Here is a 14,553-nt window from a genome sequence, read left to right on the forward strand (position 1 = left end):
GGGAGATATTGTAACCAATAAACAACCCCCACAAGGGTAATAAACCCACTAGTATGCCCCCTGTTGGGCCTATCCTAAGAGTTTAGGAGGTCAGTTTTTTGGCTAAAAAACCTAACTGCACCCTTGTGATCTGCCTGTCAGATTCATGGCAGGCTGGCCCTAACTGGATTGAGCCTTGCTCAGCCCCCTTTTATGAGATTATTCTAGGGATTTTATAATCTCCTCAGAGGCCTGTAATTGCCTGCAGGAGTCCAACCAGACCCTCTAGGGTGAATGGCTCCTGTTTAGCTTGGCTTACCATATCCTCCCTGTCCTCCTTAAGCTTCCTCTACCTGGACTAGAGGGAATGACTGTGAGGGCGGGGGAAGGGCACTAGGTTCCGTTCGGACGAGGCCTTCTTGGGAGGATATGTCTTCTCTAGGGATAAGCTCCTCTATGTCAGACCTTAAGTTACGGACTGCCTGGCGGCTTCATGGAAAGTTTTTCCTTTCTCTGCCAAGTTATGAGGAGCTATGCCCTGTAGCGGTAGGAGACTGTTTATTTGGGGTCTCCTGGGATCCGCTGGGGGGTTTTTGCAAGACAAGAGATATACATATATGCATAATATTACTTTGTCCTCCCCCAGGACTGCAGGTTTGTACTGGGGAGGTGAAAGGGTGAGAAGTAAAAACCAGTCCTGTGCTGGCTGGCTGGCCCCAGAGACTCAGACCCTGAAGACCAGGACTCTCACTCCCTTTCCTCCTCCCTTTCCAAGGGGGAATGTACTCACTGCGCCCCGACCTGGATCTGCCTGCAGTCACATTTGCCTTCATCTCCTCCTGTCCATGAGGAGGTTTGGCTGGGTCCCCGGCTGTCGGTACCTCTTGTAAGGGCTATCCGCAAGCCGACCCTTCCACCGCCATGCTTCTCTCCGGCGTCCCTTCCGGGTTGCGCTGTGAGGCAAAAGCCCACCTTCACTCAGAGAGGCTTGGAGCGCCATGTTTCCAAAAGTAGGAAGCAGTACCCGGGAAGAGAGAGCTCTTCAAATGGCGGCGTTTCTTCTGCACCCTAGCGATGGCAAGCCTCCCCGCAGCTCAGAGCGCTGGTGCACGCCTGGGGCGACCTGTGAGTTAGACCCGAAGGCCTACAGGTTAGTTCAGCCCTCCCCGGCCTCCCTAAGACCTGTCTCAACAGGGGTACCTTCGACCCTCCCCGGTCTCTAGGTTTTCAAACAAAACAAACGTGACGATGTGTTCGGAGAAACACAATCAATACTGAGGATCAAGGGGAAGGGTGGGGACTTTTAAATTGTTAAGTGATTGTGTTTCCTGTGGGGAGGAGCCATCATCTCTCGGGTGCCGTCCTGGAAGGTGATGAGAGAAAAATATGATTTCTGGTGGGGAGAAAACCCCCGATCTTGGGTTTCTCAAGCTGGCCATACACAGAGGGGATAACAATTGATCAGTTGAGAATGTAAAAGCCAATCTTCAAACAATAGTCAAAAGTAACGATCAGGAACAAAAGAGACAAAAAAGGAGAAGGGTGAGTGCATTATGGGTAATGACATAGCCCATAGCCTCCAGGAAAGTTTATGTTAAGCTCTCAGAGTTTACACCAACACAACATTCTTTACGGGAAATGCCAAGTTCTCTATAACATTCTGTACATATTGTCCAGGAAAGCCAAGCATCATGTTTTTCTAATGAAATACTGTGCCATGTACACCATCTCATTCCATTTCTGTGTGAGGAGTCGTTACGTCTCAGTGGGTGCCTCTCTGGCTGGAGGAGACGATTTTCCTAATGTGAAAACACTTATGCCGCGTACACATGATCATTTTTCGGCATGAAAAAAAACGTTTTTCAAAAATGTCATTTAAAATGATCGTGTGTGGGCTTCACATTATTTTTCAAGTTCTGAAAAAAAATAAAATAAAAAAATTTTTCCCGAACATGCATTTTTTAACGTCGTTTTTCGGGTTGTAAAAAATGTTGGTGTGTGGGCTAAAACGACGTAAAAAACCCGCGCATGCTCAGAAGCAAGTTATGAGACGGGAGCGCTCGTTCTGGTAAAACTACCGTTCATAATGGAGTAAGCACATTCATCACGCTGCAACAGACAGAAAAGCACAAATCGACTTTTACTAACAAGGAATTAGCTAAAGCAGCCCAAAGGTGAATGAAACTTCCCCTTTATAGTGCCGTCGTACGTGCTGTGCGTCACCGCGCTTTGCTAGATAATTTTTTAAAAACCATGGTGTGTAGACAACATCGTTTTAATGATAAAAGTTGGGAAAACTTCATGACTAGATTCAGGTAGGGGCGCGCAATGTTACGGCGGCGCAGCGTATCCTATTTACGCTACGCCGCCGTAAATCAGAGAGGCGAGTGCTGTATTCACAAAGCACTTGCCTCCTAAGTTACGGCGGCGTAGCGTAAATGGGGCCGGCGTAAGCGCGCCTAATTCAAATGAGCATGAGGGGGGCGTGTTTTGTAATGTAAATGGGTGGTGACCCGACGTGATTGACGTTCTTTTACGAACGGCGCATGCGCCGTCCGTGTACATATCCCAGTGTGCATTGCTCCAAAGTATGCCGCAAGGACGTATTGGTTTCGACGTGAACGTAAATTACATCCAGCCCTATTCGCGAACGACTTACGCAAACGTTGTAAAAAATTCAAAATTCAACGCGGGAACGACATCCATACTTAACATTGCGTACGCCTCATAGAAGCAGGAGCAACGTTACGTCGGAAAAGCCTTACGCAAAAAAATTCCGCCGGGCGCACGTACGTTTGTGAATCGACGTATCTAGGTCATTTGCATATTCTACGCTGAAATCTACGGAAGCGCCCCTAGCGGCCAGCGTAAAATTGCACACAATTAAACGCCGGCGTATTCAAGTTACGTCGGCGGAGGAAGCCTATTTTTTAAACGTATCTGCCTTTGAGAATTGGCGTAAAGATACGACGGCGCAGATTTTAAATTACGGTGGCGTATCTGGGGATACGCCGCCGTATCTTGTTGCTAAATCTAGCCCTACGTTTTTTTTCCCCCATGCTGAAAAATTATCGTGTGTACGCGGCATTAGAGGCGCCGAACAGTAAAGCTGGACATACACCGGCAGAATTTCACTTAAACATTTAGAAAAATAATTAAGAACTTGACAAAATGCTATAAAAAAAAAAAAAAAAACGTATTTTTGAAAAAATGTCACTTGAGTGCCATGTAACTTTTACATTCGATTTTGGGAGGACACGCACACAAGTACAAATCTTTCCTGAATACAGACCACATACAGTTATGCCGCGTACACACAATCGGAAATTCCGACAAACGTCCGATGTGAGCTTTTGGATGGAAATGCCGACCGTATTCATGCTCCATCGGAATTTCGCTGGTCGGAATTTCCACCAACAAAAGACAAAGCAGGTTCTCTATTTTTCCTACGGAAAAAAAGTTCCCGTCGGAAAATACGCTCGTCTGTATGCAATTTCAATGCGCAAAAAAACCTGCATGCTCAAGAATCAAGCAGAAGAGCCGAACTGCCTATTGAACTTCATTGATCTCGGCTCGTCGTACGTCTTGCACATCACTGCGTTCTTGACGGTCGGAATTGCCGACAAGATTTGTGTGACCGTGTGTGCGCAACATAAGTTTGAGCCAACATTCCATTGGAAAAAAAAAAAAGTTTTCTTGTCGGAATTTCCGATCGTGTGTACGCGCCATTAGAATGCAATTCGTTCCAGTGAAATTTTCCATTCTTCCACTTCAATCTTGACTGTAGTGGCATGATAAAAAAAAAAAAAAATTGATCATCCAGTTGACCCATCACCCATTAGAAAATGCAATAAAATGTTCCAAAATGAGATCCTACCGATGTGAGGCCCCATTTAGAAAGAAGAGTAGAGATCTCATCACTGACTCAGGAATTCTGGAGAGTTGGAGCTTCTCTGGTTACAGCATCACAGCAGGAGAATTCTGATGGGAGGGAGGGGGACCTCCTGATCAGTGGAGCCTCCATGTGACCTGAATGGGGTAGGAGAGACTCTGAAAGCCAACACCATATACTACAAGTGGGGAGGGTCAGGGCACTGAAACTGCAATCTGTTGCTAATGTAACCATCTTTTTGGCACCATAGATTTTAATGGAAACACTCAAAACACAGGTTTACACCAGTCCCATTTAAAAATCTATGGTGCCCAAAACACGATGAGCTCATGCTAAAGTGAATGAGAGCTAACAAAACAAAAAAGTTCTGTCCCCCCCCCCCCCCCCCCCACCATTAATGGCATTCTTCCCCTAGAAAATTTGGCAACGTTATCCATTAAAAACTGGGTCAGTGTAGAAGGTTGCCCTCATGCAAGTGTGGCCAGTGTAGAAGGTTGCCCTCATGCAAGGGTGGCCAGTGTAGAAGGTTGCCCTCATGCAAGGGTGGCCAGTGTAGAAGGTTGCCCTCATGCAAGGGTGGCCAGTGTAGAAGGTTGCCCTCATGCAAGGGTGGCCAGTGTAGGAGAGGAGTAGAAGATTGCCCTCATGCAAGGGTGGCCAGTGTAGGAGAGGAGTAGAAGATTGCCCTCATGCAAGGGTGGCCAGTGTAGGAGAGGAGTAGAAGATTGCCCTCATGCAAGGGTGGCCAGTGTAGAAGGTTGCCCTCATGCAAGGGTGGCCAGTGTAGGAGTAGAAGGTTGCCCTCATGCAAGGGTGGCCAGTGTAGGAGGTTGCCCTCATGCAAGGGTGGCCGGTGTAGAAGGTTGCCCTCATGCAAGGGTGGCCGGTGTAGAAGGTTGCCCTCATGCAAGGGTGGCCGGTGTAGAAGGTTGCCCTCATGCAAGGGTGGCCGGTGTAGGAGTAGAAGGTTGCCCTCATGCAAGGGTGGCCGGTGTAGGAGTAGAAGGTTGCCCTCATGCAAGGGTGGCCGGTGTAGAAGGTTGCCCTCATGCAAGAGTGGCCAGTGTAGAAGGTTGCCCTCATGCAAGGGTGGCCGGTGTAGAAGGTTGCCCTCATGCAAGGGTGGCCGGTGTAGAAGGTCGCCCTTTGCAACAGTTGTCACTGTAAGTCCCCCTATGCAATGGTGGTCAGTGTAGGTGTGTAGAAGGTCCCCCTATGCAATGGTGGTCGATGTAGGTGTAGAAGGTCCCACCTACATTAATGGTCAGTATAGGTGTAAAATGCCCCCCTACAACCCTGGTGGTTAGTGTAGGTAGGAGATTTGTCATTATAAATAGCTATGGTTCTGGCCAGCTCAGTAGATTGATTCAATTTGCTTCAGCAGGGGGGGGGGGGGGTTTCATTCTGTTTTTGTTTTTTTGCCTTTCTCTGGATCAATTGTAATTATATGGAGGTTTTCTATGTGTGCGTTTTTTCCCCACTGTTGGTTGAACTGGTGTCTTTTTTCAACCAGATTAACTAATTGCCCACTAGTCAGACCTAAAATCCTCGGGAGGAACCCTAGTTGAGAAACATTGGTCTAATCTGATCTCTGCATACTTTTAGTAAAAGATTATAAAATGCCCCCCATCCAGCCATTTGGTGACCTGGGGCCAATCACCTGTTCTGGACACAAATGCGCATACTGGTCACAAAGGAACCTTCCAGGAGGTCAGACTCCATTCAGCAACAACAGTCTCCATCCTGAACACATAGCACAGAAGACCATCTCCGCAGATAATGGATCTGCAACAGGTTATAGTGAAGGTGACCACCCTGCCCGCCCAGGATCACCCCGACACAATGACCTGAAGTTTCTGGTGGGCTTTGTCTTGAAGCTCCACTGCTTTGCTGTTCCCGGGCTGCACCAAGTATTAATCTTGTTTCACAAGTCGAATACCTTGCTACCACCACAAATGGCTATTGTTCCGCCTGCTGGTTCGAATGTCTTGTATAAAAACATATGGTTTGGTGGACCGAACCAAAGCATGGGGGGGGGGGCAGGAATTCTACACATTCCACATCAGGGGAGCAGTGCATCGTTTAACAAATGGGTCCGTGTGAAAGGCAACATTCTTGCGTCAGAGATTTTTCCTTATGAAGTGAATGCTTGTCAACCAATGTGGCTAAATTATGTGTCAATGTAACACTTCCAGGCATTTACTACTTCTCACAGAGATGGTGCCAGCTTTGATCAGGCATCACCCAGGGTCACCACCTACTTCCTGAAATGATGCCCGCTCTGAGAGGACAATCCCATATATCCGAGTGCCTGTGCAGTTTTTAGTTGCATTCACAAATGTGCGACACAGATCAGCGCCTCATCTTGCGACAGAATACAAAAATTACAATGTTGAAGTCTGATCATTGGAGGGGGGTGGGGTGGGAGAGGAGACTATGAAAATGCTTTCTCTGGCCTGCAGCAGACTGATGATCGCAGCCTAGGAGAAGTCTTTGGACTGGTGCTCATAAAACTGATTTTTAATAGGTAGCATTTTCTAGAAAATTATACCATCCATGAAAAGCTACTGGTATATTAAAGTGGAAATCCATGCTAAAACTAAAATAGCTGCATCTATAGCCACCAGCATTTCTAACACTAACCCTGTAAAGAAAAAAAAAAAAAAAAAATTATATATATAATCTATCCCCGGTTTCCCTAAAAATAAGACCTAGTGTTTGTCTAGAACAGTGGTCTCCAAACTGTGGGGGTCCAAATGCAGCCCTTTGATCTTTTCCGGCCCTTGGTGTACCAATCCCCCCCCCTCCCGACAGGGCGTAATTCTCCCCCCCCCCCCAATGACACCAACCACAACTCCCCCCCCCCCAATGACACCAACGATGGGGAGCTAATCCTTCCACCGACAAAAAAAAATGGGGCATTGTTTATTCCCACCGACGTCAGACCCTCTTCTACTGCCAATGGCCAAAAGTTTGCCCCCCCCTTAAGTCTGAAATACAATAACCGGCCCCTTTGTTTAGAAAGTTTGGAGACCCCCCCTGGTCTAAAACTAACTTTTTCATGAATTCAAACTATATTATTCCAAAAAATCAACTTTATTAAGAAAATACAAATTGAAGAGCAAAATGGGGGGAAGGTTAAAACCACTGTTGGGTAATTTTCCAACTGTGTTCCGATAGGGAGCCTTCCCTTGATTTCCTGTCCTGCAGGCTCTACAGGAAGTGAAGGGACATCTTTACAATGTAAGGGAAGTTCCCAGTTAGTCGACACTAGTTTCTATGAGCAACTTAAAATTTTGGACCCTTACTTGCATTCTGGGGACCAATTAGAGAGGGCGATTCTCCCTAATGGGGATAGCAATGAAAACCAAGAGGTTCTACCCCCCCCCCCCCCAATCCAATTCCAAAATATACTTTAAAACAGACCCCAGTGCAACAGACAGACCCGGAAAGGGCAAACAATTGGCGAGCCAGCCGGGAGAACGTTCCAACTAGCAAACAATATCACAATTGTATTATCAGTATGGAAAGTTCTAAAAAAAAAAAAAAAAAAAAAAAAAAAAAAAAAACTCTACTTTTAAAAGTGCATAAAAAAATAAAAAAAGTTTTGAAATCCATAAGCAGAATTATTATTGTACTGTTAGGCCCCTTTCACATTGAGGCGTTTTTCATGCGGTACAGCGCTAAAAATAGCGATGCTATACCGCATGAAAAAACCTGCCCTGTAGTGTTCAATGTGAAAGCCCGAAGGCTTTCACATTGAAGCGGTGCGCTAGCAGGAGCGCTCCAAAAGTCCTGCTAGCCGCATCTTCACTGCGGTATAGGAGCGGTGTGTTCACCGCGCCTTCCCATTGAAACCAATGAGAAAGCGCGGTAATACCGCCCGCAACGTGGGCGGTATTAACCCTTTTTCGGCCGCTAGCAGGGGTTAAAACCTCACCGCTAGAGCCCGAATATCGTGGTAAATACGACGGTATAGCCGCGCTACAAATAACGCGGCTATACCGTCACCGCGGCTCCACGCTGCAATGTGAAAGAGGTCTAATAAGCAAAATGCAACATGAAACATCTAGAAATATTAAAATCTGAATCACAGGCTGGTCACGGTTTACATCCAGGAGCAACTTGATCAGAGATACACCATAAAGAAGGATGAGTAGCCATAGCAACCGCACTGTACTGGTCTGACACTAGTAGTAATATGTATTCTGATTGGTTGCTATGGGTTATGGCACTTTTTTTCTTTGCACTAGATCAGCAGCTCTCTGTACACCCGACCACCAATGATCTACACATCCAATCAGGAAAAAATAAAGTGGTCCTAAAGGGCAGGATTTGCAAAATGGGGCACAGGTAAGTATAATGGGGGGGGGGGGGAAGCAGCATTGCAGAAGCATTTGTACACATACATACATAATATCACACCTTGGGGGCACTCAGCTGGGGGAGCCAGAGGGTCGCCCTGAGAAGGAGGAGGATCAGGGATGCTCTGTGCAAAAACCAACTACACAGAGCAGGTAAGTACAACTTGGTTGTTACATTTACAAAATAAAAAGGGATCCTTTACAATCATGAAGAGGCATTGGGAACAGCTGGGCTCATAAATATCCAGAACATACACTGAGGAGAATGAGCAATGTATACAACACTCCCCAACAGATGTGTACAAGATCACCACCCGAGGATTCCCAGGACTCTGACATCATCACCCCAAATCCTGGCAGGAGCGCCCCATACAACCCAACGTCAGTGTACAGTCCCCGAGCGCCCCATACAACCCAACGTCAGTGTACAGTCCCCGAGCGCCCCATACAACCCAACGTCAGTGTACAGTCCCCGAGCGCCCCATACAACCCAACGTCAGTGTACAGTCCCCGAGCGCCCCATACAACCCAACGTCAGTGTACAGTCCCCGAGCGCCCCATACAACCCAACGTCAGTGTACAGTCCCCGAGCGCCCCATACAACCCAACGTCAGTGTACAGTCCCCGAGCGCCCCATACAACCCAACGTCAGTGTACAGTCCCCGAGCGCCCCATACAACCCAACGTCAGTGTACAGTCACTGTGTACATCTGGGGTGTAAAAGATTGCAAATTCCCACAGAAACCAGACACCGGCTATGGGCAGATGCCCACAGTGGCTCAGCTCAGAGCAGATGCCCACAGCAGCCAGAGAGCGGCTCAGCTCAAATGCCCACAGCTGCTCAGTGCAGATGCTCACAGCAACCAAATAGAGGCTCAGCGCACATGCCCACAGCGGCTCGGCTCAGGTGCCCACAGCAACCACCTCAGGGCAGATGCCCACAGCAACCAGCTTAGATGCCCACAGCAACCAGACACTGGTTTAGCGCAGATGCCCTCAGAAACCGGCTCGGGGGAGATGCCCACAGCAGCCAGACAGCGGCTCAGCTCAAATGCCTACAGCTGCTCAGTGCAGATGCTCACAGCAACCAAATAGTGGCTCAGCGCACATGCCCACAGCGGCTCGGGTGCCCACAGCAACCAGACACCGGTTTAGCACAAATGCCCACAGCAGCCAGACACCGGCTCGGGGCAGATGCCCACAGCAGCCAGACACCGGCTCGGGGCATATGCCCACAGCAACCAGACACCGGTTTAGCACAGATGCCCACAGCAGCCAGACACCGGTTTAGCACAGATGCCCACAGCAGCCGGCTCGGGGGCAGATGCCCACACCAGACAGATATCAGTGTAATGACAGGCAGATTGTGATTGTTTATCCTGTACACAGATCAGAGACCCCCCAGGAGAAGCTCTGCAGAGCGTGCCAATGTCACACAGATCACCCCTCATCTCTGCAGAGAATCACAGCCACCCCCACACTGCAGAGCATCACCTGTGTTCCTACATGCTGCATATTACTGGGACCTCCAAGACTTTTTGTGATCTTTTGCTGATCATCATCAATAACCATCTTTGTTCCCCCCCCCTTTCCTGCAGATTATCACAAATGTGTCCCCCCACCAAGTGTCTGCTTGCTGCAGAGCATCACCCCCACCAATCAATGTGCCCCTTTCCTGCAGATCATCTCTCATCACAAGTCTTGTCCCCTGTCTGCAGACCTTTGAAACCTGACCCCCCAGCTGTGCAGACCCCCCCCCCCCCATGGGTGCCCCTAATACTATCCCTCCCCTTTCTACTCACCCCATGCAGAGCATCACTTCCTCACCATCACCTTTGTAGTTTCCTGCCCCGCAGAGCATCTCACCCAACACTCAGTATAACTTTTCTCACACAGATTATCCCTCCACCCCCCAGCTGTCCTGGCAGCTCCGGTAGAACCCCATCCAGCGGGGATCAGTGTCCGGTCCCCGGTGTTCTCTCTTACCTGTACAGCGCCGATCACACGGAGCTCCTCCGCCGGTACAATGTGATGTGTGCGCAGCGCTCAGCTCTCTATATCCCGCACACCTCCGCCCCGCCCCCTCACCGCAGTACCCGCCGGGGACATCTAGTGGCCGCACTGGGGCACAGCACGCTCCCTCCACTCATCATAATGCTGAAGATATGGGACATCCGTCTGGTGTCATACCGGCTTCCAATCAGAGCCCAGCACCAGACTCCCTTTGGCGGGTGTTACTGACAAAACATGAAATATTTACTGACGGAGCACATTTTTTTGTTAACTGATAACCTGAAAAATGTCACAACTATTAAAGGCTAAGACAATTATTACTATTTTTTACATTTTTATGTTTTTAATTATTTTTTACAATATTATTTTTTCACCATTTTTATTTCTTAATGATTTTTTTTTTACCATTTAATTGTTTCTGTATTTTTTACAATATTATTTTTTATTTTTTTAAATATTTTTTTATATTTATTTTTTTATTGTTTGTTTTACAATTTTATAATTTTAATACGTTTTTTACAATATATATATATATATATATATATATATATATATATATATATATATATATATATATATATATATATATATATACAATTTATATTATTTAAATTATTTGTTACAATATTTTCTTTATTCATTTTTACAACTTAAAATTTTTTTAATTATTTTTTTACAATATTATTTTTTTTGTATTTTTTTTACCATTTAATTTTTTTGATATTTTTTACAATATTATTTTTCATTATTTTTAAATATTTTTAAATAATTTTTTATATATTATTTTTTTATTGTTTGTTTTACAATTTTATCATTTTAATAAGTTTTTTACAATATATATATATATATATATATATATATATATATATATATATATATATATATATATATATATATATATATTTACAATTTCTATTATTTTAATTTTTTTACAATATTTTATTTATTTATTTTTACAACTTTAAATTTTATTTTACAATATTATTTAATATTATTTTCTACAGTTTTTTTTATTACCTTTTACAACATTATTTTTCATTATTTTTTTTACAATTTCTTTATTATATTTTACAATAACATTTTGGATTATTTTTTACAATTTTTATTTAAAAATATTTTTTACAATATTATATATTTTTTTTCTATTATTATTTAAATTTTAAATATTTTTCCTAAATCAAATTTTATTGTATACAAGGGATAAGGTACATAAAGAGAACAGATCATGTGATACATAAACTCCAAAACAATGCATTGGTATAATAAATCAAGATTGACGTCAGCATGTATACAATATATCTAAACAGGGTATATAAAAAAAAAAGAACATTTAAACATTGTGGGGTACCATGTCCATAGGAATGATGTCAGGTAAGAGAGTAGTTAGGTCTAGACAGGAGTTATGGCAGCTGGCAGGTAAGAGAGTAGTTGAACCTAATATGGAGTCATGGCAGGTGGAAGGTAAGAGAGTAGTCAAGTCCAGACAGAGGGACATGGTAGGTGGCAGAGAAGAAAGTAGTCGAGTCCAGTCAGGAGTCATGGCAGGTGGCAGGTAAGAGAGTAGTTGGTTCTAGACAAAAGTCATGGCAGGTATAAGAATAGTTGGGTCCAGATAGGAGTCATGGCAGCTGGCAGGTAAGAAAGTAGTCAAATCTAATATGGAGTCATGGCAGGTGGCAGAGAAGAGAGTAGTCGAGTGCAGACAGGAGTCATGGCAGGTGGCAGAGAAGAGAGTAGTCGAGTGCAGACAGGAGTCATGGCAGGTGGCAGAGAAGAGAGTAGTCGAGTGCAGACAGGAGTCATGGCAGGTGACAGAGAAGAAACTAGTCGGGTCTAGACAGGAGTTATGGCAGCTGGCAGGTAAGAGAGTAGTTGGATCTAATATGGAGTCATGGCAGGTAAGAGAGTAGTTGGTTCTAGACAGGAGTCATGGCAGGTGGCAGGTATAAGAATAGTCGGGTCTAGATAGGGGTCATGGCAGGTGGCAGGTATAAGAATAGTCGGGTCTAGAAAGGGGTCATTGCAGGTGGCAGGTAAGAGAGTAGTCGGATCCAATATGGAGTCGTGGCAGGTAAGAGAGTAGTTGGTTCTAGACAGGAGTCATGGCAGGTAAGAGAACAGTCAGGTACAGACAGAGGTCATGGCAGAGGGCAGGTAAGAGAGTAGTCAGGTACAGACAGAGGTCATGGTAGGTAAGAGAGTAGTCAGGTACAGACAGAGGTCATGGCAGAGGGCAAGTAAGAGAGTAGTCAGGTACAGACAGAGGTCATGGCAGAGGGCAGGTAAGAGAGTAGTCAGGTACAGACAGAGGTCATGGCAGAGGGCAGGTAGGAGAGTAGTCAGGTACAGACAGAGGGCAGGTAAGAGAGTAGTCAGGTACAGACAGAGGTGATGGCAGAGGGCAGGTAGGAGAGTAGTCAGGTACAGACAGAGGTCATGGCAGGTAAGAGAGTAGTCAGGTACAGACAGAGGTCATGGCAGGTAAGAGAGTAGTCAGGTACAGACAGAGGTCATGGCAGAGGGCAGTTAAGAGAGTAGTCAGGTACAGACAGAGGTCATGGCAGAGGGCAGGTAAGAGAGTAGCCAGGTACAGACAGAGGTCATGGCAGAGGGCAGGTAAGAGAGTAGTCAGGTACAGACAGAGGTCATGGCAGAGGGCAGGTAAGAGAGTGGTCAGGTACAGACAGAGGTCATGGCAGAGGGCAGGTAGGAGAGTAGTCAGGTACAAACAGAGGTCATGGCAGAGGGCAGGTAAGAGAGTAGTCAGGTACAGACAGAGGTCATGGCAGAGGGCAGTTAAGAGAGTAGTCAGGTACAGACAGAGGTCATGGCAGAGGGCAGGTAAGAGAGTAGTCAGGTACAGACAGAGGTCATGGCAGAGGGCAGGTAAGAGAGTGGTCAGGTACAGACAGAGGTCATGGCAGAGGTCAGGTAGGAGAGTAGTCAGGTACAGACAGAGGTCATGGCAGAGGGCAGGTAAGAGAGTAGTCAGGTACAGACAGAGGTCATGGCAGAGGACAGGTAGGAGAGTAGTCAGGTACAGACAGAGGTCATGGCAGGTAAGAGAGTAGTCAGGTACAGACAGAGGTCATGGCAGAGGGCAGGTAAGAGAGTAGTCAGGTACAGACAGAGGTCATGGCAGAGGGCAGGTAAGAGAGTAGTCAGGTACAGACAGAGGTCATGGCAGAGGACAGGTAGGAGAGTAGTCAGGTACAGACAGAGGTCATGGCAGGTAAGAGAGTAGTCAGGTACAGACAGAGGTCATGGCAGAGGGCAGGTAAGAGAGTAGTCAGGTACAGACAGAGGTCATGGCAGAGGGCAGGTAGGAGAGTAGTCAGGTACAGACAGAGGTCATGGCAGAGGGCAGGTAGGAGAGTAGTCAGGTACAGACAGAGGTCATGGCAGAGGGCAGGTAGATCTGGTAGTGGAGGTCCTAGGAATCCTGGAAGACCCTGCAGGGATCCTGTAAGAAATCTTGGAAGACCCAGCAGGGTTCTTGTGAGAACTGTAAGAGGCTCATTACAGTGCATTACTGCACACATGTTAACGCACATTACGTCACATATTCGTTAAGCAAAGCGCCACAATGGACATTATATGTGTTGGTGGAACATTGTTGTGTGCTGTGTGTTGGACCCTACTGTACAATGTGTTGAGATGCCAATCATAATGAATGGCACCTCATCTTATGGCACATAGAGCAAGTGCATTGTGAATGGGCCCCTCTGTGACCTTGTTGTCACATCCTGTGAGGGGAAAATACAGGGTCACTTTAACACTTTTCTAAGTCTATTTATTTGTATTTCTCTAATAATTTGTTTATCGCTATAATTCTGTTTTTCCAACCTTTCCTGACTCATCGTCCTGAGACTGAGGTGATAACACCTTCGGTGGTCACAAACATATAAAAACAGGCTCCAGCCACTGACCACATTCCAAGCTCCCCAAAAATATTTTCTCTTCCAGTTTCCCGCCTGTTTTTCTGCATTGTGCCCAGGGATTATATTGTGTTATGTTGATATGAAGAAGAAATGACAAATCTATTGTGCAGACAGGTGGTGGTGAATGAACCGGAGAAAACATATCATTATCTCTGTACTGTTACGGGGAGGCTGTTATGTATACAGAATTACAGATGTATTATTATTATGCAGGGAGGAGACCAGTAGAAACTCGGTAATATTTAAAAAAATCGCTCCATCGGAAGCCTATATTTCAGCTTGTGGTGGATGTCGGAGACGTAAACCACCTTCTATTTCTCGGAGACTGTTGATGAGATTCTGGTTCTACACACTTGGGCCCAGA

General features: G+C 45.9%; 1 protein-coding gene across 2 annotated transcripts in view; it reads right to left on the reverse strand.

Moving 5' to 3' along the window:
• Positions 1-10,292, reverse strand: part of RELT (RELT TNF receptor) — a 108,603-nt gene extending 98,311 nt beyond the window's left edge. For both annotated transcript variants that reach the window (XM_040340053.1, XM_040340052.1), the window contains exon 1: positions 10,222-10,292. The gene's annotated coding sequence lies outside the window, so the exon portion shown is untranslated. The remainder of the gene's footprint in view (positions 1-10,221) is intronic.
• Between the last annotated feature and the right edge of the window lie 4,261 nt (positions 10,293-14,553).

The sequence above is a fragment of the Rana temporaria genome, chromosome 2, assembly GCF_905171775.1.
Source record: "Rana temporaria chromosome 2, aRanTem1.1, whole genome shotgun sequence".
Taxonomy (NCBI): Eukaryota; Metazoa; Chordata; class Amphibia; order Anura; family Ranidae; genus Rana; species Rana temporaria.